Consider the following 25,209-nt stretch of genomic DNA (forward strand, 5'->3'; position numbering starts at 1 on the left):
AGGTTTGAAAATCAATGGCTCAGAATTCTCGTAACTATTCAAACATACAAATTCACATTTCTTGATCCAATTACGATGATCCAATAGTTGATTCCAAGCAAATGGACCATGCCAAATTTATCTGCAGGGTTAGATTTGCAAAAAAACCCATGAAAATTTCATTTCATACTAGTTTACATATTTTGCTGGTTTACATATTCCGGTTTCTCATGACAGAAGAACATTAAACAGTCAACAAGCAAACACAAAAATGAAATACACATGTATAAAATCCTAAATAGAGTATAAGTCTATAAATTTATACACTTAAATCAGCATTGGTGCTATCCTGTCTTGTACAGCTCACAACCAGTTCTTCACCTTTGTATGGTCTCTTGATCCATACTTAGCCAGAATACAGATACCCTACTACTTTGGTGTTAAGGTGTTTGATGTGCTAATAAGGGAAAGACGATGAAGGTCTTGAGGGGAGCTTTTATCAAGCAAGGAGTGCCAGTGGTTCCTAGTAAACATGATCATTTCTTGCCACTGAACAGAGAAGAGGATGAACTTGTGGGCGTTGGTCATCCAAAGAATGGTTGTGGGTTGTAGACTGTCACATGGGTGCGAGTGCGGGGATGCGGCAAAAAAAAAACCCCGGATCCGGGTCAGTTTTGTATCTGACCCAGATCCAAACCCGATAAAACATAAGCTGCGTGCTTTAAATACGCACGTAGGGGAAAACCCCTCCCTACACTGCTCACTCTCTCTCCTCGCTCGCCTTCTCCCCCGCCGCAGGCTCCCTCTCTCTCGTTCATTTTTCGGCCACCTCACACCGGCAAGCCCCACGTCCGGCGAACCTTGGATTTCCGGCCACCCAACGCCGGTCCTTCCTGTGCCAGCGATGCGACCTCCGCCCCCCTTTCAGGTGAGCTCTCTCGCCTCTCTCTTTCCTCATTGTCTTCTTCTTCTTCTTCAGGCGAGCCTTTCTTCTTTTTTTACATATTGGGTTGACTGCACCAGGTGCCGCGCACCCGCATCACGTCACATCGACGTGGGTGCAACACCTGGTTAGCCGAATCCCTGTGACATAGGTTGTAGATTTTAATCCTCGAGTAGATCAAGAGGAAGATGGACTGATGACGAGTTCTTGACTTTGTAGAAGTCATTGCTATTATTCTTTAGTGAAATTCTTTGTCACATGGACTTGACCAAAGGGCCCTCACACCCACATTGACACTACGCGATGTGGGTATGTGTGCCGCACCTGGTGCGGCAAACACGTCAAGAGAGAGAGAGAGAGAGAGAGAGAGAGAGAGAGAGAGAGAGAGAGAGAGAGAGAGAGAGAGAGAGAGAGTTGCCTACCCACACACAAAGAGAGAGAGGGCTGGGGTCATCCTCTTCTTTCTTCTTCATCTCGCCGGAATAGAGAGAGAAAATGAGAGAGTTATCTCAAAAAAACATGTCAAAGAAAGGAAGATACGTGGCCCTTGTATTGTCACATCAATTGTCACTTGTCATCCTTAATCAAATGTAACTTGCCTGCCTTTAATGTTTTTTCTTTTTGAAATTTAAATAATTAACAGTTGACACCGCAGATTTCCCTTTTTTTAATACTTTTGTTATGAAGAGCGGGAAAAGAAGTGTTTTCTTTTATTGAAATTTACACCTTTTGTTTTTTTCTTCTCCTGTATCTAGACTTGGGTCTGTTGAGTTTACTTTAACTCAGTCAGATTCAGTCTTGGGTCAAAGTAAACCCAGGTTTGAATCAGTCTAGGTATACAGAGCCAGGTTTGTTTGAGATCTCATATATATATATATATATATATATATATATATATATATATATATATATATATATATATATATATATATATATATATATATATATATACACCCTCCTGCACCCCCGCACCCAAGTTTTTTTAAAGTGCCGTATCGCCGCACCGACACTTATGTGACAGGTGAAATTTCATGTTTCTTGAACCTTGTACATGATGTTTCTGCTAATTTGTATGATATATATCAATGTTGTTAAAAATGCGGCTCAAGGCGCAAAAAGCGCGCCTTGCCTCGAGGCGAGGGCCTTTTCGCCTTGAGGCGCACTTAAAAAGCGCAAAACTATAAAAGCGTACGCCTCATGCGCCTTGAGGCGAGGCGCTCCTCAAAGTGAGGCGCACATTAAAAAATCAAATGGCCCGGATCCGAGTTCGACTCGGATCCGGGCCCGTATTCTCAAAGGATCGAGAACCTGTGTCTTTAAAAAAGACACAGGCACTTTGGGGCGAGGGAAAGCCCTCACCCCTTCTCTCTCCACTTTGTCCCCTCTCGTCCCCCGCCACTGCTCGCCGCCGGCCACCACTCGCCGCCGGCCACCACCCGTCGCCGATCATCGCCTCTTCCACCTTCTTCTTTTGTCTGCTGAGAATGCATCGACGACCCGCCGGCCACCGTCTTCTTTTCTTTGTTACGAGGACGCTAGCGACTCACCACCACTGCCGTCGATTCCGACGACCTCTGCGTTTTCCGGTGATAGGTAAACTTCTTTGCTTCTTCTTCTCCGTGATGGGTCGACCGACAGGGGGGCAAAGCCCCCCATCGTCGCCTCTCTTCGGCAAGGGGTTACCCCCTGCCATTCTTTTGGGGTCGACCGACAGGGGGCGGTGCCCCCTGTCGTCGCCTTTTGTGGGCAGGGGGTCCCTCCCCCCCCCCCCCCCCCCCAATCTGCTTTTCTCTCTTGGTCGTTGCCTCTCTTGGTCGACCGACAGGGGGCGGAGCCCCTGTCGTCGCCTTTGGTGGGCAGGGGGTTCCCCTCCTCTGCTTTTCTCTCTTGGTCGACCGACAGGGGGCGAAGCCCCCTGTCTCTTTCTTTTTCGGTAGGGGGCTCCGCCCCCTGTCGCTCACCTTGTCGTCAGGCAGGGGGTTTACCCCTTGCCTTTCTTTTGAGGGGTCGACCGACAGGGGGCAGAGCCCCCCTGTCGCTCACCTTGTCATCAGGCAGGGGGTTACCCCCTGCCTTTCTTTTGAGGGGTCGACCGACAGAGGGGCAGAGCCCCCTGTCGTTGCCTCTCTTCGGCAGGGGGTTACCCCTGCCTTTCTTTTGGGGTCGACCGACAGGGGGGCGGAGCCCCTGTCATCGCCTTTGGTGGGCAGGGGGTCTCTTTTACTACTTCGTGGAGGCAGAGCACCATCCTCATCATAAGCCCTTAACTTATTGGTTGAACGGAGGTATTCTGTTCCTTTGTTTATGGTTTCAATCTTTTTGTCTTTTGGGAATTGAATTAGCTAATAGACTGTGTTTCTGAGTTTCTCCCTTGTGGTGATGTGGAGTTAAGATTTAGCATTTGTTTTTTGTTGGTTTAAGAGAATATGAAATTGAGGATTCAGTTTCATGGTTGTTCATGGTTCCTTATCTTTTTCTTGGGGTAATGGAGTAAATTGGTTCGAGGCTTTTTGGTTGTTAAAGAAACAAAAAATCAGTGTATGTTTTTGTCTCTGAATTAGTATAAGTCTGAATTCTCTCTTCATGATATGAATTTCCAATTTGTAGTTAAAAATTTAGAAGTTTGTTTCTTTGATTATTGTATGACAAGCAATATACTTTTGGCATACTTCTTGTTATGAATTGGATGTCTCTGAACTTCCAGGTGAGATAATATTAGGGCCTTAGGAGATTTGAAGTTAAGTCGATTTTTCATCTGCTTAGCTTTTTGTTTTGTTTTACTGTTCCCATCTTCTTCTTTTTTCTTTTTTTTCTTGAGAGATTGTTTTACTCTTCCCATCACTCTTTGGTTCTCCACTATGAAAGGTTATCATGTCAACTCTTTAGACCACTAGACGCACTCGGCCTAATTAAAACTAAAAAGTAGGTTCATTATATGAATATTTTACTGTTGGCTTCTGTTTCTGTTGTCTTATTAATGACTTTTTTGCCATGCTGTCACTCGTGTTTTTCTTGTCACCTTTTAGCCTTGTTTGTATTTATGTATTAGTTTAGTGACTACGGATTCAAAATATTTTGGATGTTATTCCTTGCCTCTTCAAATATAGAAATACTCTAGTCTCTGGACATACACAAGTAGCCATCTTTTCACTTCCATCGTTTTTGACTTAGTGACAAAATGTTGATTTTTAGATTTCTTTAAAAAATCTGACTAAACATGATAAGTTTTGAATGTGGTATGTGTTTTCAACTAAAAGAACTAAAGGGATCACAATCATGGGTTTGGTTTACAAAACCTGCAATGGACCAAACCTGGTTAAGATGGACAAAATACTTAAAGAACCTTTCAACTCACATTATATTTTGATAGATTTGCAACTTTCTGACTACTATGTCTTTAGTTAGCATGTTGTATATTAGTCTGTTACATTACAGAAGAGTTATGTATGCCGTCATTCTTTTGTTTCTATTACTTTGGCACACATGAGCAGCGTAGCTCCTGTTGCTCAATTATGTTTTTTTTCTAGGATTCCTATATAGCTTATACACCAAGATTGTCTATTTTGCATTTGTTTTCATGTAATGTGGTCAGCAGAATGCATGATGTTAATATATATTTTGTGTTATGTATTTTTGCAGTTGAACAATGACAAAAGATGTAGGATGGGATCATGGAGTTAAAGTTCCAAATCCTACTAAAGATCCCAAACTCGTAGGACATGTAATTTGCAATTACTGTCATAAAGAGACTACATGAGGCATCTATAGGCTAAAACATCACTTAGTTGGCACAAGGCATGGTGTAAGCATGTGCGGAGCGGTTCCACCTGACGTGAAAAGATTTTTTCAGAATCATCTAAAGGATCAGAGGCTAAGGAAAGAAGAGTTAGAACAAAACAAGTTGGATATCGGGAGAAGTGCTTATTTTGGATCATCAACCAACGATAATATGAATAAAGAAACTAGTGGATCATGTAGTGATGCAAAAACAAGTACAACTGGTCCTATGGACCTTTTTGTGAACAAAGAAGCACGACAAACCACAATAAACACTGCTTTCAAAAGGGATGAAAGAAAAAATGTATGTTGTGCCATTGGTAGATTTTTTTTATGCAAATGCCTTATCATTTAATCTTTGCAACAGTCCATATTTTGGTGCAATGGTAGAAGCTATTGCAAATTATGGGCGAGGGTTCAAACCGTCTTCTTATCATGAGATCAGAACGTGGATTTTGAAGGACGAGGTAGATTGTACTCATGAAATTTTGAAAGAGTTCAAAAAAGAGTGGCCAAAGGTTGGTTGCAGTATTATGGTAGATGGTTGGACAAATGAAAAAGGAAGAAACTTAATTAATTTTCTTGTGAACATCTCATCTGAGACAATATTTTTGTAGTCCGTTGACATCAACGACATGAAAAAAGCTGGTGTAAATTTGTGTAAGTTGTTTAAAGAAGTTGTTAAAGAAGTTGGTGAAAGTAATGTGGTGCAATTCATTACAGATAATGCACCAAATTATGTGGCAGCTGAAAATATGTTAACAGCAGGAAAAACATGTTTTTGGACACCATGTGCAGCCCATTGCTTGGATCTTATGTTAGAAGATATTGGAAAGATATTAATTTTTAAAGATACAGTGAAAAAGGAAAAAAAATTACAAGATACATTTATAGTCATGCATGGGTATTAAAATTAATGAGAAAATTCACAAAGAAAGAACTTCTGCCTCCAGCCGTCACTCGTTTTGCCACAACATATCTTACACTTCATAGTATTGAATGTTATAAGAAAGAGTTAAAGTCGATGTTCTTATCTTCAAATTTTAGAACATCTAATTACTATAAGAAATCTGATGCTAAGAACATTTCTTATATTGTTCTTAATGATCATAAGTTTTGGGCTGCCATATCATATGCAATTAAAGCTACACTACCTCTCGTGAAAGTGTTGCGACTCGTTGATGCAAACGAACCTGCTATGGGATTTTTGTATGAGGCAATGAATAGAGCGAAGGAGGAAATTGTTTCAAACCTTGACAATGTCGAAAGAAAATATAAACCTATTTGGGATATCATTGATAGACGATGGGACTTGCAACTTCACAAGCCTTTGCATGCAACTGCCTATTATTTAAATCCACATTTTCATTATGATGACAACTTCAACCCTGATGGAGAAGTTATGAGTGACTTTTATGATTGTGTTGAAAAATTAGTTTCTGATGCAAATATTCAGTTGAAAATTACAACACAAATGGATGCATTTAAAAAGGCAAATGACTTGTTTGGCAGAGAGACAACTGTTACAACAAGAAAATTAAAAAGTCCTGGTAAATTTGCAATTATGTTGTTATTTGTCAATATTTTTTAATGTTTTTGTTAATTATGACATTCTTAATGTTTTTATCATTTTTTTATTATTTTATTTGAATGCAGCTGATTGGTGGAGTTCATTTGGGCACGAAAATCTTGAGTTGATGAATTTTGCAATTCGAATTTTAAGTTTGACATGCAATGCATCGGGCTATGAGAGAAATTAGAGTACTTTCTCATTGGTTTGTGACTTTGTATTTTATTTTTGAAATACATTTTTATATGTTTAATTATCTTATATTTGATTATCAATGATTTGAAATTATAGGTGCATACAAAACGAAGGAATAGACTTGAACAAGAGAAGATGAATGCATTGGTTTTTGTAATGTACAATATGAAATTAAGAGAGAGAAATATGAAGAGGAGAGCTACCAAAGACCCTATATGTCTAGATCATATAGACTCAGACGATGAGTGGATTGTGGAGAAGGAAAATCCAGTGTTGCCAAGTGATCCCAATTGGTTGGAGGATTCATGGTTGGATTCGAACTTCGACATAAATGCCATTGAGCATGTGCCTATTGAAAAAGTCACTTCACCTCATGTTTCACAAAGTGGTTCTAGGCAAGACATGTCTTCAAGAGATCGAAGTAAAGTTATATTCCTTTTACCAAGCTATGAATATAAATGTATTTTTAATTACATAACATAAATATTTAATACACGATTTTTTATTGAAGGAAAAAGAAAAACAAAGGAAGTAATTGAGGACGTGGATGAAGAAAATGTAGATGATGAAGAGTCAGAGAATGAAGATGAAGAAGAACTTATTTATATGGATTCTTCAGATGATGATATTGAAGACTTAAATATTGATGATGACGAGACACAACAAGAGCCTAGGCCCTAATTCATATCATAGAGCTATTGACCATTTATATGTTTTTTGGGACTTTCAGTTGTAATTGTGAATGTTAACACTCTCATTTTGAAGAATTCTGGACAAATACATTAACATTTGGTTGTTAATGTTAACATGCATTTTTTAATTATGACATGATGTTGTTAGTGCTAATATGCATTTTGTTGTTAATGTTAGTTTTTTATTGAATGAATGCTCATATTTATGCAATTAGATACTTATATAGATCAAGTTATTGCATTAATGTTACTTTTACATGTTAATCTCATATTTTTTTCGTATTTATTTGAGATTTTTTATTTCGTGTTGGTTGGGGCTTCATCAATAAAACATTTCTTATTTATTTATAATTTTAGATAATTTTTATAGTTTTTTTTAAGTTTAATTTTTTTGAGGCTTACGCTTTGCACCTCGAGGCTTACGCCTCACCTCAGATTTTGGTGGAGCGCCTCGCTACGCCTCAATGCTTTTCACAACACTGATATATATATATATATATATATATATATATATATATATATATATATATATATATATATATATATATATATAGACACATGTATTTTCTTATTATTATGACATGCTTGTAATAGGTCATGCCCTTTAGGGATATTTTTGTCTTTTTCTTCATGTAATAGGACCTACCCATTAAGGGTAGTTTTGTAAATCTTTTTTTTAATTTTTCTTTTTATTTTCATGATATTCTATTTCTAGCTGTTGGGACTAGCCCCTTGCTCTCCTTTTGCTCTATAAATATGGGGACTCTCCCATTCTATTTCTTATGCTTTGCTCAAGCATTTTGTGATAAATAAAATATTTATTTTTTATGTTGTGCAGCCCTTTAGTGGCTTGTGCTTGGTTGACTCTTTGTAAGTTTTTATCTTGCCCATAAGTGGCATATTGTACTGGTGCATTCTTGTAGCTCTTAGAGGCATCCATTTGTTCACCTTTTCTTGTTTTATTACAGTTTCGGTTGTTAATGGCATTCCTTTGGCCATAGATGCTATTGTTAAACCATGTGTAGGCTGGTGTTTCATGTGAGTGTTTGATACCTGATTACATTCACTAACTTTCACATACTTAAACATCATTGGATCTGACATGATAACTTATTTCAGGTTGGGCCTTAAGTCACAGCATCAGCAAGTATGTATCTAAATATGATTGAATAACTTATGCATTCAACCTTGTCTATTTCCCTTATTCCCCTGCCTCCGACCACCCCCACCCAACCAACCCCTGCTAACAAGGAAAACCCATTGAAAGCATAGGAGATAAAATGCGTTTGAGAAGTTCAGAAACAGTGAAGCCCTCAATGAAAATAATGGTACTAATAAGAGGACCAATAAGATGGTTAAACACAATCAAACAACAATGCACTTGCACAGGAAATATTGACACCATTCATGAATATTTCAAGAAGCACGAGAGTTCCACAGGCAGATACGAGATGGATATAATCACTTGATTATGCAGAAGCACATCAAAGAACAAGAGAAAAGCTAAAGAGTGTTGAGAACATTAACAAGGAACAATGCTATTGACAAATGTCCAAACTGGGGTCTCTTGTGGAGAAGAGCATGCACAAGCATTTTGATCTCCCTAGAAAGAGATTAACAAATATAAGGTAAGGGAATTACATGTCAAATTATCGATGTGGATCTAACCCACCATGACATTAAAAAAACCTAGCCGAGCATTCTTCTAACATGTTATCCTTAAGACTGTTTCAATTGGATGAATGTGATAGCTGTGTCTATAGAATCACACTATCTTAACCAAGGATTGTCGGCATCAGATTCCATTGGGTTCTATCCTCTTGCTTTGGCTGACAAAAAGGAGAAAGGAAAAAATGCAGTTTCAGTGATAACTTGAATTCCATGTCTATTGGAACCCTTTTGGGATTGGTCATGCCTAGACTGCCACTGTGTGTAGTTTGTGTAATTCTAGCGACTCCTATGTTTAATGAAGTATGCAGAATTACAAGTCAAAGATGCAAAAGCATCAACCAAGTCCAATACTGGACAAGCACAATGAGCATACAAGCAAGAAGTCTACAATGGGACAATAGAAAAAGCCTTAAAAGGCAATACCACCAAGTAAAGAATAAAAATCTTATTAAAGAAAGCTTGAAAAGCTACACTAGAACAAAAGGGAGCATCCCTTATTTATACACAACAAATGAGGAGAGGGGAGACCATTGGGAGCTCTCTCATAGTCTTTGGGAGCTCCCAAAGACTCCATGAGTGGGGCTCCAATGATATTAAGAAAAAGGAAATAAAAAAGTATATTAAAATAAATATAAAAACTAAACTAAAAAATGGTTGTTTCTAGAAAACTGAAAGTTTTTTTTATCTGTACCTGTGTTGAGAAAGAGAGAAAAGAGAGGGAGAGAGAGAGAGACGAAGAGAAGAACCCAAAGAGGTGATTGCGGCTGTCACGATTTCTACAGAGAAATCGTGACCTAAAGTTGTATATTTATAACTTATATTACAAAAGTATTGGACCGGGTCTGGTGTATCTAGACCCGAATAAAAGAAGACTATACATGGATCGGGTCTTAATGTACCCAGACTATACACAAGTATCACATGAATCGGATCGGATTCGGATCGGGTCCTAATGACACTTTTCCACCTTTTTCACCTCCCCTCAAGTTGATCATGGTTATGGACCATGAACAACTTGCCTTTAAGTATCCAAAAACGATCCTTTGTTAACCTTTTGATAAATAGGTCTGCAACTTGTCTTTCAATATTGACGAACTCAGGCTCAATCTCTTTTTCTTCAACTTTTTGTCTCACAAAGTGTTGATCGATCTCAATGTGTTTAGCACGACTGTGATGTACAAGATTGAATGACATGTTGATAGCACTTTGGTTGTTACATAGCAAGGTAGTGTGAGGGATCTTTTCTCCTACTTCAGTTAGTAGATGTTTGATCCATGTGGCTTCGGCAGTAGCAACAACCATAGATCTATACTCAGCCTCAGTACTTGATCTAGCGATAGCCTTTTGTTTTCTACTGCTCCAAGAGACTAAATTTCTTTCAATGAAGACATAATATCCTGATGTAGATCTTCGTTCATCGGGATCTCCTGCCCACTCTGCATCATAATATAAGTGAGTCCGTGCTCATCTTTGCCATATGACTGTGGTGAGTATATCAGTCAATCCCCAATAGTCCCTTTCAAATATCTAAGGATCCTCTTAACAACTTCCATATGTCCAGTACGTGGTGCATGCATAAATTGAAACACTTGATTGACTGAATAAACAATATCAGGCCTAGTGAATGTGAGGTATTGTAACATTCGTATTATGCTTCGATACCTGGTGGGGTCATCACACAGATCTCCATCATGAGCGCTAAGTTTTTGGTGAAGCACACTCATAGTTCCCAGAGGTTTGCAGTCTTTCATGCCTGCCTTGCTGAGAACGTCTACGATGTACTTGTGCTGAGTGAGTGTCAAGCCATGAGCCTGGTTATTAACATCTACACCAAGAAAATAACGTAGAACTCCAAGATCTTTCATTTTGAACCTCTGACCTAGTAAGTCTTTTACTTCTTGGATGTGAGCCGCAGAGTTTCCTGTGATGACAATATCATCGACATAAATTAATAAAAGAGTGGTCACAGTCTGACTTCTAAAAATAAATAATGAGTGGTCCAACATGGAACGTGAAAATCCATGTTTCTGAATCTCTAGCGAGAAGCTATCAAACCAAGAGCGAGATGCTTGCTTCAGACCATAGATAGCGCTCTTTTTAACCTGCACACATGAGTTTTACAATTTTGTTCTTGATATCCAGGGGGTTGCTCCATGTATACTTCCTCCTTCAAGTCCCCATGCAAGAATGCATTTTTCACATCAAGCTGACTCAACTTCCATCCATGTTCAACAGCCAGAGAAATAATAATTTGAATTGTTCTCATTCTTACAACCGGACTAAAGGTCTCATCATAGTCTTGCACTGCTTCTTGTGTGAATCCTTTTGCCACAAGCCTTGCCTTATATCGTTCAATGGTTCCATCTGACTTGTACTTTATTTTATAGACCCATTTACATTCGACAACATTTTTATCAGGTGGTCTGAGAACAACTTCCCAGGTCCCACATTCATACAAGACTTGCATTTCATCATTCATGGCTTCTACCCACTTGGTAGAAGTGGCTGTCTGATAGTACATAATGGGCTCATCTTCTTTATTGAGGGCAGTTAAAAAGAGTTGAAGATCTAAGGAGAACTTGTTATAGCTAACCCACCTGTCAATGGGATGTCGTATGCGGTTTGATTTTCTGACCTCAAGAGTATGGGAAGGAGTCGGATTGCCGACTCAGACATGATCTGAATGGATTGATGCTGTCGGTCTCTGTCTAGAATAGACAACGCCTTTGTATATACCCCGTACTTCCTTTGCATTCTGTGGTCCCGACATCCCAGTGTTCTCAAACATCTCTTCTTCTTGCTGCACGCAATTTGAGGAACATGCTTCATTGGAGCTAGCAAAAAGTTCTGAACTCAACCAAGGATAGTAAACTTCAGTTGGCATATTCGTTGCATCAGCTTTGTCATCAAAATTTTGTTCATCAAAGACAACATTTCTTGAGATTCTGATACGTTTGTTGGTGTGATCATAACACCTATATCCTTTGTAGTCATCTGCATATCCCATAAACCTACATTTTTGGGCCTTGTCCTGAAACTTGTTTCTCAGTGACTGATCAATATGCACATAGAAAACACATAAAAAAACACGCAGATTATGATAACTAGGATGAGCTCCAAAAAGACAGTGATAAGGAGACTTATTTTTCAGAACAACCATGGACAATTTATTTATCACATGCACGGCATAATGAAAGGCTTTTGTCCATAGGTTGATGGGAAGATTACTGTCATGAAGCATACTCATGGCACTTTCAACGACATGTCTATGTTTTCGTTCAGCAATTCCATTTTGTTGAGGAGTGTGAGGGCAAGACACCTTTCTTCCTATTTCGTTATTTCGAAGAAAAGAAATAAAATCACGGGATAAGAATTCCTCACTTCCATCACATTGGAAAAATTGAATGGACTCAGAGAATTGATTTTTGACCAAAGAAAGAAAATTTTGAAACAAAGAGAAGACTTCTGACTTATTTTTTATGAAATATATCCAAGTGTATCGAGAATAGTTATCAACAAATATTATATAGTATTTGCTCCCAGATCCAGAAGCAATTGGGGCGGGTCCCCATACATCAGAACAAATTATCTCAAAAGGTTTTGAAGCTCTCTTATTAATGGAATGAAAAAGCAATACATGACTCTTGCATGAAAGACAACTGGAACACTTGTGACTGTTCTCATCCTCATTGAGACTTTCTTTTGGAATGAGATTATTGTAAGGAAACGACTTTGAATATATAAGGTTCAATAATGAACCAATACACATGCACATGAAGTGCGAATATACCCACTAAAGGGGAAAACACAAGCACATAATGTGCTAACACATAAACCCAAAAGGGGCAAAAATGCCTATAAGGCATAAGTTAATATTATTGAAGAGAGGAAGGGTGTAACACCCATTACATGGAGCAAAAGCTCCTCCAAAGGAGTGAGTAAATTACAAGGGGGAGACCCCTATTTATAACACAAGAGAGGAGCCACATAGGGGACTCCCAAAGGAGTCGTTGGGAGCCCCCAACGGTCACATTTGTTGTGACCGTTGGGGGCTCCCCAACGACTCTTTGGGGAGCCTCCCTAGGTGGCGCAAACCACAAAAAATGAAATAAAAGAAAAAGAAAAGTAAAATTACAAACACATTCCAAATGGAATATGCGTAAAAAATGAGAAATGACTAAACTACCCCTATGCCTAATAATAGAGAAATATATATTATATATATAATTAGGAAGATACATATGCATATATACCATATATGTATATGTATCATCCTTTATATATATAAAATATATATAAGATTACAAAGATTGAATGATACATTTTAACACCCTTCCTCAAACTTTGCGTGGGGGAACGAAAAGATTGAAGAATGCAAGAGGAAAAATCTCAAGGCTTCAAGAGCCTTCAATCTGCATGCCATTGAAATTTGCAAATGTCTTCCTCCAAAGCCTTTAACGATGAGCACCTTTCATGATCTATCCAAGGTACTTTTTTTCCTTTCATCTTCAAGATCCTGTGGAACAAATCAAGAAAAAGTCCAAGTAAAAAATATCTTTGCACTTTAATCAAGTGAAATATTCCAAATAAGCTGAATTAACCAAAAATTATATCATATAATTCATCCAAAAGTAATGGTGCAAAAAAATATTCTATGCATAGTAAAAACACAATTATTTTATTTGAAGCACATGATTTGATGGAACAAGATAATTACTTATGTATGCAAAATGATTTTAAAAAACCAATTTTTCATAATCATATACCATGTTGAAGAGGGAGCGGAAACAAATTACAATAATGCATAATGCATTCATAAACTCCAACATTGGACAAACATAACCTCATAACGAGGAATAACATAATGGTCTACAAGGGACACCACAAGAAGCCTACGAAGAGGCATAAGTTGCACATAATTTATTGAATGAGGGCCAAAAGGCCATAATGAGCATATGCATATAATATCATGAAATGAATCAGCACCTAAAAGAGTCATTAATGATCATGCTCCAATCATACTTTAGTCAAGTAATATTATATGAACCGATAAGATAGAAAGACAAGTGTTATTGATTTTAGCAAGTCCTTTGAAAGCGATTTCAAGAGGGAAATGTTCAAAAAAGTGTATAAAACACAAGAGTTCAAAAGGTTTTAAGTCCACTTAAGAGGCAAAATAATAAGAGTTATTTGAGTAGAGAACCTTACACATTTAGGAACATCTCACTCAAATGATTGCAATTACAAAAACTAATTTTGCATATCAAATATAAAAGGTGACCAAAAAATCAATTTGATTTTAAAATATGCATATTAATGATATGATTCACTTGTATCTTTAAAAGACAAAATATGAATGAAATTTCACAAATTTCAACAATAATTCATCCATTACAAGCAACTACCTCATTAGTCCTCCAAAACCCACAAATCAAGTGTGTAAGCTACTAGATCAAGAACATAAATATAATGCTATTAAAGGCCAAGGACACACACAACGGTGTGTAAAAGAACCTCTTGTCTACATGTAATAATACTTGAAATGAGTGCATCAACGATAAGAACAAGAGAATGCACGCCAACATGGATCAAAAGCATCTCTTGTCTACGTAAAAATACACTCAAGACCAAGTATGTTCAGCTACTAGAACAAGAGTATCAAGCCAACCATCAGCTAAAACACAATACATATCTTGTCTACATAAAATGGCACTTGAAATGAGTGAAAGAAGCCAACCATGGGCATACATCTCAGCGACTAGAACAAGGACACAAATGCCAACGTGGATTAAAATCACACACCATGGTGTGAATCAACGTGCCTTGTCTACATATAATAACACTCAAGACAAGTGTGTTCAACTACTAGACCAAGAGAACAAAGCCAATAAAGGGCTACCAACACATAATGGTGTAATAATATGTTTTGTCTACATATGATGACACTTAGATAAGAGGTATAAGAGGAGAAGACTTTTGAGGCAATAAAACTTGTAATGACAAACATATAAATAAAACATTGGACAATACTTTGAAAATAAATATGTCCACATACGCACAACAAGAACACTTGGAACACTTGTGCACAAAAGCATGTAAAAGTATCTTTAACAAGATACTATAATCGATGGAACGATATAAATGTAAGAACATACACATACCAAGAACATTTGGAACACTTGTGCACAAAAGCAGAAAACACAAAATCACAAATGTGCAAATGCACTCATAAGATTCATAAGCAATAAAAGGTTGGGCAATAATCCCCAACACCCTTGAATTAAATATACCTTAAAACATTTAAGGTTCCAGGACACCATATATCCATCACATTTATATATAAATAAGAGCATCCATAAGATCAATGGTCAAAAGAAAACGAGTGACACACTCATAATTAGAGATCATATAACAAATCATTCTAGAGTCCCAATGTGCCCATAACTCACCTCAACAACCATCTTTAATATGGTAATTGGACAATCTAAAATGACATAACACAAGGTGCCCTTAACTCACCTCAGCAATCATCTCTAATATAACAATAAGGCCATACAAAAAGGATTGATGCATCATATAACTTGTGATGGTTAAAAATAAATGTCATAATGAACACTTAGGGAAATCATTTTTCAAATATGTGATTTTACAAAAAGGGTCGATTCAAAGTTCCAACATAATTAATCACAACAATATGCCTTCTAATAATTTTGCATAAATACGAAATTATGTTCAATCATGATCATTATCAAAAGACTTAATAAACACATCATGAAATATTTAAGCAATGTCATGTGTGAGGACGGATTTGGAATAATCAAAGAATCAAATCAAGCCTTTATAAATTGCAATTATATGCATACCAAGATGTAGAATGACAATAATCTTAAATGAGCAAATTTAGGACAACATGTAACAAGATATTGCGGAAGCACTTATAATGATAAAAGAAACAATCTAACAAGTCCACTAAGGGACAAAACAAGCCCTAAGGAAGGAAATATATATCATCTCTTTATTGAAAAGAGAGTACCATGTGAAAATGTCTATGAATAGACAATACGCATACAAGCATGAATACTTTATAAAAGAAGTGTACGAAGACACTCTCACAACACTTGAACAAAATACGCAAAAAGCATAATAATAGCAAACATGCAATAATGCATGTATTTTATAAAAGGAGCAAAATGCTTGAGACTCTCAAGCTTTCACAAAGATGGTAATATTTTAAAAAATCTCATAAAAAACCAATATTAAAAAGAAGCTTATAACAATCATGAAATCTTCTCAAAGAGTATATACTCATAAGAAGGCCTCTCAAAGAGAGATCCAACAAACAAAATTCTCAAACGAGGGTACATACGAAAGCAAGAGGGAAAACTTTATTAAAGTGGAGAAAATCCCAAAGAGAATACTAGGATTGCGTTATGACATAAATCTATAAACAAAAATTCATAATATTATATGACTTAATAGATTATAACCAATGGCATGAATATGTTTTAAATAAACACAACATGAAATATTTAAAACATATGTAATAAGTATGCAACATTAATGAAAACCATAAATCTTATAATAAGACATATTCTTGAAATTGAATTGAAGAATGAAAAGAGAATAACCATATTTTATGAGATCATTTTTAAAAGAGAATAACCGATATTATAAAAATGCCTTCTTAATCAAACATTGCTTGTATGAAAAAAGAGCTCATTAGGTAGGAAAATAAAACATCATTTTTCAAAGACACATGTTATTATGAAAAAACCTCATATAGGACATTTTAGAGGGTAAACATGCACCTTTAATATGAAATAATTATGATGAGAGTATGTGAGCAATGCTACATCTCTCACAAACATTTTACTTCTAACATAACTTTCTTTAAAAACAAACTTATTTTTCAAGAAAAGACATACGAAAGAGAATAATATAAAAAGTTCAATGGAATTGTTAAGAATCCAAACTCATAATGACATGGAGAAAAAAACATATCTAATTCTTTATAATGCTCAATACTTAAAGAAATATAATGCATACCAAATATTTTTAAGAAGCAAAAGAGAGAAACACATATGCAAAAACATATCTAATTCTTCATAATACATAATACTTAAAGAAATATAATGCATACCAAATAATTTTAAGAAGCAAAAGAGAGAAACGAGAACTTCACTATTCTTCTTTAAAATTTCTTGAATAGCACGCTTCCCAATGCAACAAAGAGCAACTCGATCCCAACCTTGCTCTGATACCATGTAAGGAAACGACTTTGAATATATAAGGTTCAATAATGAACCAATACACATGCACATGAAGTGCGAATATACCCACTAAAGGGAAAAACACAAGCACATAATGTGCTAACACATAAACCCCAAAAGGGGCAAAAATGCCTATAAGGCATAAGTTAATATTATTGAAGAGAGGAAGGGTGTAACACCCATTACATGGAGCAAAAGCTCCTCCAAAGGAGTGAGTAAATTACAAGGGGGAGACCCCTATTTATAACACAAGAGAGGAGCCACATAGGGGACTCCCAAAGGAGTCGTTGGGAGCCCCCAACGACTCTTTGGGGAGCCTCCCTAGGTGGCGCAAACCACAAAAAATGAAAAAAAGAAAAAGAAAAAGAAAAGTAAAATTACAAACACATTCCAAATGAAATATGCGTAAAAAAGGGGAAATGACTAAACTACCCCTATGCTTAATAATAGAGGAATATATATTTTATATATATAATTAGGAAGATACATATGCATATATACCATATATGTATATGCATCATCCTTTATATATATAAAATATATATAAGATTACAAAGATTGAATGATATATTTTAACAATTATTAGAGACAAGTTTCTCAATAAAATGACTCCCACAATGTCCTAACCGACTATGCCATAAAAATGACTTATTACATTCAGAGATGCTAAAAATACAGGCAGACGAGGATGAACACGACTCTAACGAAGGCTTCGAAATCAGGTAAGCAGGGCGGACAACATGACATGGAGCTTCTTTAAAGACATACATACTGCCTCGTCTCTTTCCTTCAACGAATGTTTTCCTCGTGCGTAGGTCTTTGACCTGCACAGAGAAGGGAGTGAATTCAACTGAAGCATTATTATCATCAATAAGTTTAGAGACAAAGACAATATTTTTCTTAATGTCAGGAGCATGAAGAACGTCAGAAAGAGTAAGAGTGGAATGTGACATGGGAATGATAGTTTTTCCAACATGAGAAACAGGATGGTGGGATCCATCTCCAGTGACAATCTTACTTTTTCCAAAATAATGAATAGGGTTATAAATTTTACCTGCATCGCCGATCACATGAGTTGTTGCCCCTGAGTCGACAAACCATGTGCCTTCATCACTTTGCTTCAATTTCAACTCTGACAAGGCAGATATCAGCAAATCTTTAATCTCTCCACTGTCTCTGGTATTTGTGAACTTTCTTTTGGTTTTTGTCTGTGGACCATTTTCTTTATTGTCTAGATTATGCCAACAATTCGCCTTGATATGCCCCTTTTTGTTACATAGGAAGCAAGTAGGGATGGATCTTGGTCCCTGCGCATCAACTAACATGTTTGGAGTGAGATGCAGACCACGCCCTCCGTGTCCACTTCGCCCTATAACTGCAAGCTGAACTGTGATGATCTTTATCTTGTTCAAATATTCCATGATGGTCATGAAATCTTTTCTTAGCAACTGAAATTCTCTTTTTAGAAAAACCACCCTTGCTTGAGAAACCTGCGAATATGTCTGAACCAGTCGTTCTCAGAGTTGTAGCGTTGTACAATTGTCAGGAATGACAACAAGGATCTCTTGAGATAGAGTTGATGTGATGTATGCAACAACTGATTGATCTTTCCTTTCCCAATTGAGAAATTCAACATTTTTGACATACACGATTGAACTCGCCCCTTGATCATCTTTTTCTTCTCTTGGGACAAATTCTGGTGGGACTTAAGTTGTTCCATCCAGGTGACTTAAGAGACCTTGACTCCTTATGAAAGAGATAATTTGTCTCTTCCAAATCAAGAAATTTGAGGTATTCAACTTTTCAGAAACAAGCTGATTGAGAAAACTTGAAGAAAGATTTGATTGAGAGTGATAAGAATCCATTAAGAATGAGAATCAATGGGAGTAGCCACGAAAATTTCAACCTTCTTCCTTTTTTTTTAGGAACAGAGGGTCGTAGGCTGTCAGAATCAGAGAATACAAGAACTGATATTTAACGTGTGAAAACTGATATTTAACGTGTGAAAACTGATATTTAACGTGTGAAAAACATCTTCACATGTTAAATATACCTCTCCTTTTTTGATAAGTATAGAAATGAATAATCAAAGGATAAATTGCACAGCAAAACAGTAAGAAATCATAGGAAACACTGTAGTATTCAAATATGCAGAGATAGACTTGGAAAAGGTAGGGCAAAAGAAGATCAAACAATTAATAAAAGTAACTCTCGTGAATGGGTTCACGTGAAATCCTGTAACCTTTTTTTTATGCACGATCAGGATTCACGTGAATAGGTTTCACGTGAATCACAGATTCACAAAAGTAGACCCACGCGAGGTGTGAGTACACAGGGGATTTCAGAAAAAAAAATAGACAGAAGAGGATAGATGAAGAAGAACAGAAGGGAAGTAAGAGAGAACGAAAACCTCGGATTTCTGATCGTCGCCTCTGTCGAATTTTTTTTCCAGCCTTTAGGTGGATCTCTGCTCTGATACCATGAAAGGTTTTTTTATCTGTACCTGTATTGAGAAAGAGAGAAAAGAGAGGGAGAGAGAGAGAGATACGAAGAGAAGAACCCAAAGCGGTGATTGCGGCTGTCACGATTTCTACAGAGAAATCGTGACCTAAAGCTGTATATTTATAACTTACATTACAGAAGTATTGGACCGGGTCTGTTGTATCTAGACCCGAATAAAAGGAGACTATACATGGCATGGGTCTTAATGTACCCAGACTATACACAAGTATCACATGGATTGGATCCGGATCGGGTCCTAATGACACTTTTCCACCTTTTTCAAAAACAACTATGTGAAAAGATAAAAATGCCCCTATAGGACAAACTAGACAAATTTTTTTTATATATATATATATATTAACACTATGACTACTATATTTCATGAGATCACAAATCTGGGAAGTGGAAGTGGTTACTGATCACTGTTGCTTAATTCTTCCAATGGTCACTTCTCTTCCTCTAGCTTTCTGCTCAGGGTTGGGACTCAACCTTCTTTATGGCTCTACCACCTGCTGCTATGGCTTCTGCAGTATAATGAGTACTTGCATATTCATCTCTTCTAGCAAGTTAGATCTAAACATTCATCATTTTTGTGCATTTATTCTCCTTATTTTGGCTTCTTCTGCCTTTCTATTTCTTCCTAGCATGCATTCTATTGCTAGTTTGCTAGGTGATTTGACAACATTATCAGGTCTTTGGGTTTTTAAATCAGCAAAGGGAATTTTAGCATTAAAGACATGTTAGAATGCTTCATGAGCCCTCATTTATTGTTATTTTCTATATGAGATATTTGCAGTTAAGGTCATAGTGCAGTTGGTTCCATTTTTTCTTTGGGTTTAACATTTTAGCTCTTAAGCATACAGCTGAAGCCTTTCTCATATTTAATTTATTGTAGGTGTCATATATTGAATTGTTATACTAATACTGAACTCTGGGCACAGGAAAAAATAACATCCTATGTTCATCACTTTTTTTAATTTTTTTTTCTAGAAAAGCAGGTGCTATCATGTTCGTCATTCTGATATTTTTACATGCATCAAGGCATGTAGCTGCAGGGGCAGGAACCTGCACAAGGTGCATTTGCATGTAAAAATATCCTGGCAAGATAAATGCTTGTTTTTAGTATGTGCATGGGTCTTCCAGTATCTCATGTTTTCAGCATCGCCATATCAATGTAATTAGCATGTTGTTAAGGGGTATTTCTGTACCCTAGTATTTTTATACTCAACATATTAATAGAATGAAGGGCGCAACCATAGAGGTCTGACGCACTTTCTCTGGAATCTCTCTCTCTCTCTCTCTTTCTCTTTCTCTCTCTCTCACGGTGACAGGTCTGCGTAGAGATCAAGGACTCCCTTCTCACATGGTATCAGAGCAGCGTGACATCTGGGAGTGAAGAGCTGACTCGTTTTCATTCTATCAACGTGAAAGTCGACAGGCGCGTGGATCTAACCAAGTCTGGGTGTGAAAAGCTTGATCTCTGTTTCACGGTGACAAATTCTCTGCTTGAAAAGCTTGATCTCGGTTTCACGGTGACAAATTCTCTGCTGTTTCGTGGGTTCTGAAACTATTTTCTGTTTCACGGTGATAGATTCTCTGCTGTTTCGTGGGTTCTGAAACTATTTTTTGCTGATTCAATACATTATTCTCTGCTGTTTCGTGGGTTCTGAAACTATTCTCTGCTGATTCAATACATTATTCTCTGCTGTTTCGTGGGTTCTGAAACTATTTTCTGTTGATTTAATACATTATTCTCTGTTGTTTTCTCTTTCTGTTTGCTGAGTACTATCACGTGAAATTGTTTTCTTTGCTTTTCTGTTAGCCGAGACTTGCTTCTACCATCTGTTAGCCGAGTGCCCTGTTAGTCGAGTCCAGTCACGTGTTTTTTTGACCAAACACGTGAAGCTGATCAGTCGAGCTCTCTATTTTGTCTCTCATACCTAATTGTCAGTTCAAGTTTTCTCTCAAATGGGTTTTACTCATGCACAGTCATGCCTGTCCTCAAGCTTTCTGGGTCAACTAGTCTCTGAAAAATTGAATAACTCAAATTTCTTAACCTGGAAAAGACAGATCATCCCATTTATAAAGAGTCAGGACCTCTCTGGTCATCTGGATGGATCGGTTCCTCCGCCTCCAGAATTCATTTCGCAGGAAAAAGCGGACGATCAAGGAGAACAATCTATTGTTCTTCACAAGAATCCAGAATATGTTGCTTGGATGAAGAGGGATCAATCGCTAGTGGCATACATCACTTCAACTCTCTCACAGGAGGTCCTTGTTGCCCTTCCTGATGATTGTTCGGCCAAGGAACTGTGGGATAAGTTAGTTCAAATATATTCACAAATTTCTGAGGCAAGAATTATGTTTCTTAATCGAGAGTTCAAATGTTGAAGAAAGATTCCATGTCTATTATGGAATACCTGAACAAAATGAAATGCATCACAGATCAACTGGCAATTGTTGGGTGTCTTGTCAGTGAAAAAGATAAGGTGCAACAAACCTTGAGCGGATTGGGGCCAGAATATCATGTTATGACGACAACCTTACTATGTTTACCAGAACTTCCAAAGTTTGAAGATCTTCGTGCGAAATTATTGCAATATGAAATGACTCTGAAAGGATTTTCTGAAGATTCTCATGGACATTCAGGAACCCAAGATGTACTAACTACGGGAATGAGTTATGGTCGAGGACGAGGAAGTTCTTTTCGAGGAAAGGGAGGTCAAGGGAGAAATACCTATGGAGGTCGTGGTATACTTCCAACACCCAATATACAAGGACAAAAACCCATCCCCACCTGTTTTCTATGCAACAAGAAAGGGCACATTAAAGCAAATTGTTGGGTTAATCCTTAAAATAAAGGGAAAGCTCCTCAAGCAGAGGCTAGGAAGGATGGAGAAGTAAAGGACTTGTTGTTAGCAGCCTTGGCAGGATTGAATATGAAGCAAAATGACAAAGGCATTTGGTATGTCGATTCCGGAGCAACTACTCATGTCACGGGTGATGCAGGTAAACTCTTGACTCTTACCCCTTATGTTGGTAAAAATAGCATAGTCACAGGAGATGGATCTCATCACTCAATCCCACATATTGGAAATGCCATTATACCCATGTCAAAGTCCTCTCTTAAACTTTCAAGTGTCATTCATGCACCTAATATTCAAAAGAACATTGTTTCTGTCTCAAAACTCGTTGATGATGCTAATGCTTCAGTTGAATTTACTCCCTCTTCTGTTTATGTCAATGATCTTCGCACGAGGAAGACATTCGCTGAAGGAAAACGATGGGGTAACATGTACATCTTTCAAGAAGATCCTTCCTCCATTCATTCCGATTATTCATCCTTGAAGCCTCACCAACGTCAATTTTTTTATTTTGATTTTATATTTACTATTTCTGAATGTAATAAGCCAAGACTTTGGCATAGTCGTCTTGGCCATTGTGGTCGCCATTTTATTGAAAAACTTGTCTTGAATAATCTCATTCCTAAGTCTAGTCTTAGTTCAGAGGTCGTTGATACAAAGTGTTCTAGTTGTCATTTATGTAAGAGTCATATTTTACCATTCACTTCCATTAATAAAAGAGCTTCAAGGCCATTTGAGGTCATTTGTTTGGATGTCTGGGGTCCTGCCCCAATTACTTCTCTTTCTGGCAGTAAATACTATCTTATTTTCATTGATAGTTACTCGCGTTATACTTGGATATTTTTTATGAAGCACAAATCAGAAGTCTTTGGATTGTTCCAGAGATTTCATTCTTTTGTGCAAAATCATTTCTCTACCAACATTCTCAATTTCCAGTGTGATGGAGGAGGTGAATTCTCCTCGAGTGACTTTGTTAGTTTCCTTCAATATAATGGGATAAAGAGAAGAGTGTCTTGCCCACATACACCTCAACAAAATGAGATTGCTGAGAGGAAGCATCGACATATTGTTGAGATTGCAATGAGCATGATGCACATAAGCAATCTCCCTGTATCATTATGGATTGAGGCTTTTCACTCCACAGTTCATGTGATAAATCGATTGCCCATGAGTATCTTAGAGAATAAGTCACCATATTTTTCTCTATTCGGCACACAACCTGATTATCATGAATTACGTGTGTTTGGCTCTGTTTGCTATGTTTATATTGACAGCTCACTAAGGCACAAGTTCCAAGATAAAGCCTTAAAATGCAATTTTATAGGATATGTAGAAGACTACAAAGGGTACAAGTGCTATGATCCCCTGAGTAAGCATGTCAAAATATCAAGGAATGTAGTTTTCGATGAAATGAACTTTGATGATCAGACCATGGTTGCCAGTTGAGGAAGCGGGAGCGGGAAGCGATACGGGAAGCGGGAGCGGGAAGCGAGGCACTTTCAAAATTTTAGGAAGCGGGGAAGCGGGGGACCACTTAGGAGCGATTCGGGAAGTGTCTCGGAAGCGACCTAGGAAGCGTCTCGGAAGCGACATAGGAAGCGTCTCGTAAGCGAGGGGGAAGCGAAAAAAATAAAAATAAAAATAAAAAATACAAAAAAATTAAAAAAAACAGGGGAAGCGTGGGGGAAGCGAGGGGGAAGCGTGGGGGAAGCGAGGGGGAAGCGCGCTTCCCATTAAAGGGAAGCGCGTCCCCCATTAAAGGGAAACGCGTCCCCCATTAAAGGGAAGCGCGCTTCCCAAAAAAGGGGGACGCGCTTCCCAAAAAAGGGGGATGCTTCCCCCCACGCTTCGGAAGCGCGACGTTCCGCGCTTCCGAAGCGCGCTTCGGGGAAGCGCGCTTCGGGGAAGCGCGCTTCCCCTTTTAGCTAGGCGCTTCCGGTAACTCTGGATCAGACTGCTAATTTAACCCTTCATGTTGATAACTCAAGCCCCAACGTTGAGGTATATTACCCATGGTTAAATTCAGAACTCTTTTCCAATGGTAAAGTGGACTGTCCAGCAAATTGCAGTTAGAAGGAGACACATGAAGAATCAACCAATGAAACTCAAACGGAAGAGACTGTTACACATGACTTGGAGCCAACAAGGTATAAGGGTGTTGTGTACACCCGGCGAGAGAAAGAGCCCTCATTCATTTCTTGTACAAGTACGGACCCATCTGATCCCGCTTCACAGATGATGGATATCAGAAGATCCTCACAGATTCGACATCCGCTTGACAGGTGGGTAAGTTATAAAAAAATTTCATGGGATTTTCAGTTGTTCTTGACATCCATAAGTAAAGAGGATGAGCCCCTCATGTTCTATCAAGTTGCGAGCTCTAAAAGATGGGTAGAAACAATGAATGAAGAAATGGAGGCCTTACATGAATGTGGGACATGGGAGATTGTACCTAGACCACTAAACAAAAATGTTGTTGAGCCAAAATGGGTGTACAAGATAAAGTATAAGCCAGATGGGAGCATCGAAAGGTACAAGGCTAGACTTGTAGCCAAGGGATTCACACAAGAGGAAGGACAAGACTTCGATGAAACTTTTAGTCCTGTACTTAAAATGGGGACCATTCGCATTGTGTTGAGTCTAGCCATTAAACATGGATGGACATTGAGCCAGCTGGATGTAAAAAATGCATTTCTGCACGGGGATTTAAAAGAGGAGGTCTACATGGAACAACCCACTGGATATG

At 37.7% G+C, this 25,209-nt stretch overlaps 1 protein-coding gene and 1 long non-coding RNA gene across 2 annotated transcripts in view; both read left to right on the plus strand.

Moving 5' to 3' along the window:
• Positions 1 to 25,209, plus strand: part of LOC149832764 (putative magnesium transporter NIPA6) — a 37,803-nt gene that overhangs the window by 3,182 nt on the left and 9,412 nt on the right. The gene's annotated exons all lie outside the window — the stretch shown is intronic.
• Positions 1 to 25,209, plus strand: part of LOC149832765 (uncharacterized) — a 33,943-nt gene that overhangs the window by 807 nt on the left and 7,927 nt on the right. The gene's annotated exons all lie outside the window — the stretch shown is intronic.

Source organism: Nuphar pumila, chromosome 7, assembly GCF_984573655.1.
Source record: "Nuphar pumila chromosome 7, dmNupPumi1.hap1.1, whole genome shotgun sequence".
In the NCBI taxonomy this organism is placed as follows: Eukaryota; Viridiplantae; Streptophyta; class Magnoliopsida; order Nymphaeales; family Nymphaeaceae; genus Nuphar; species Nuphar pumila.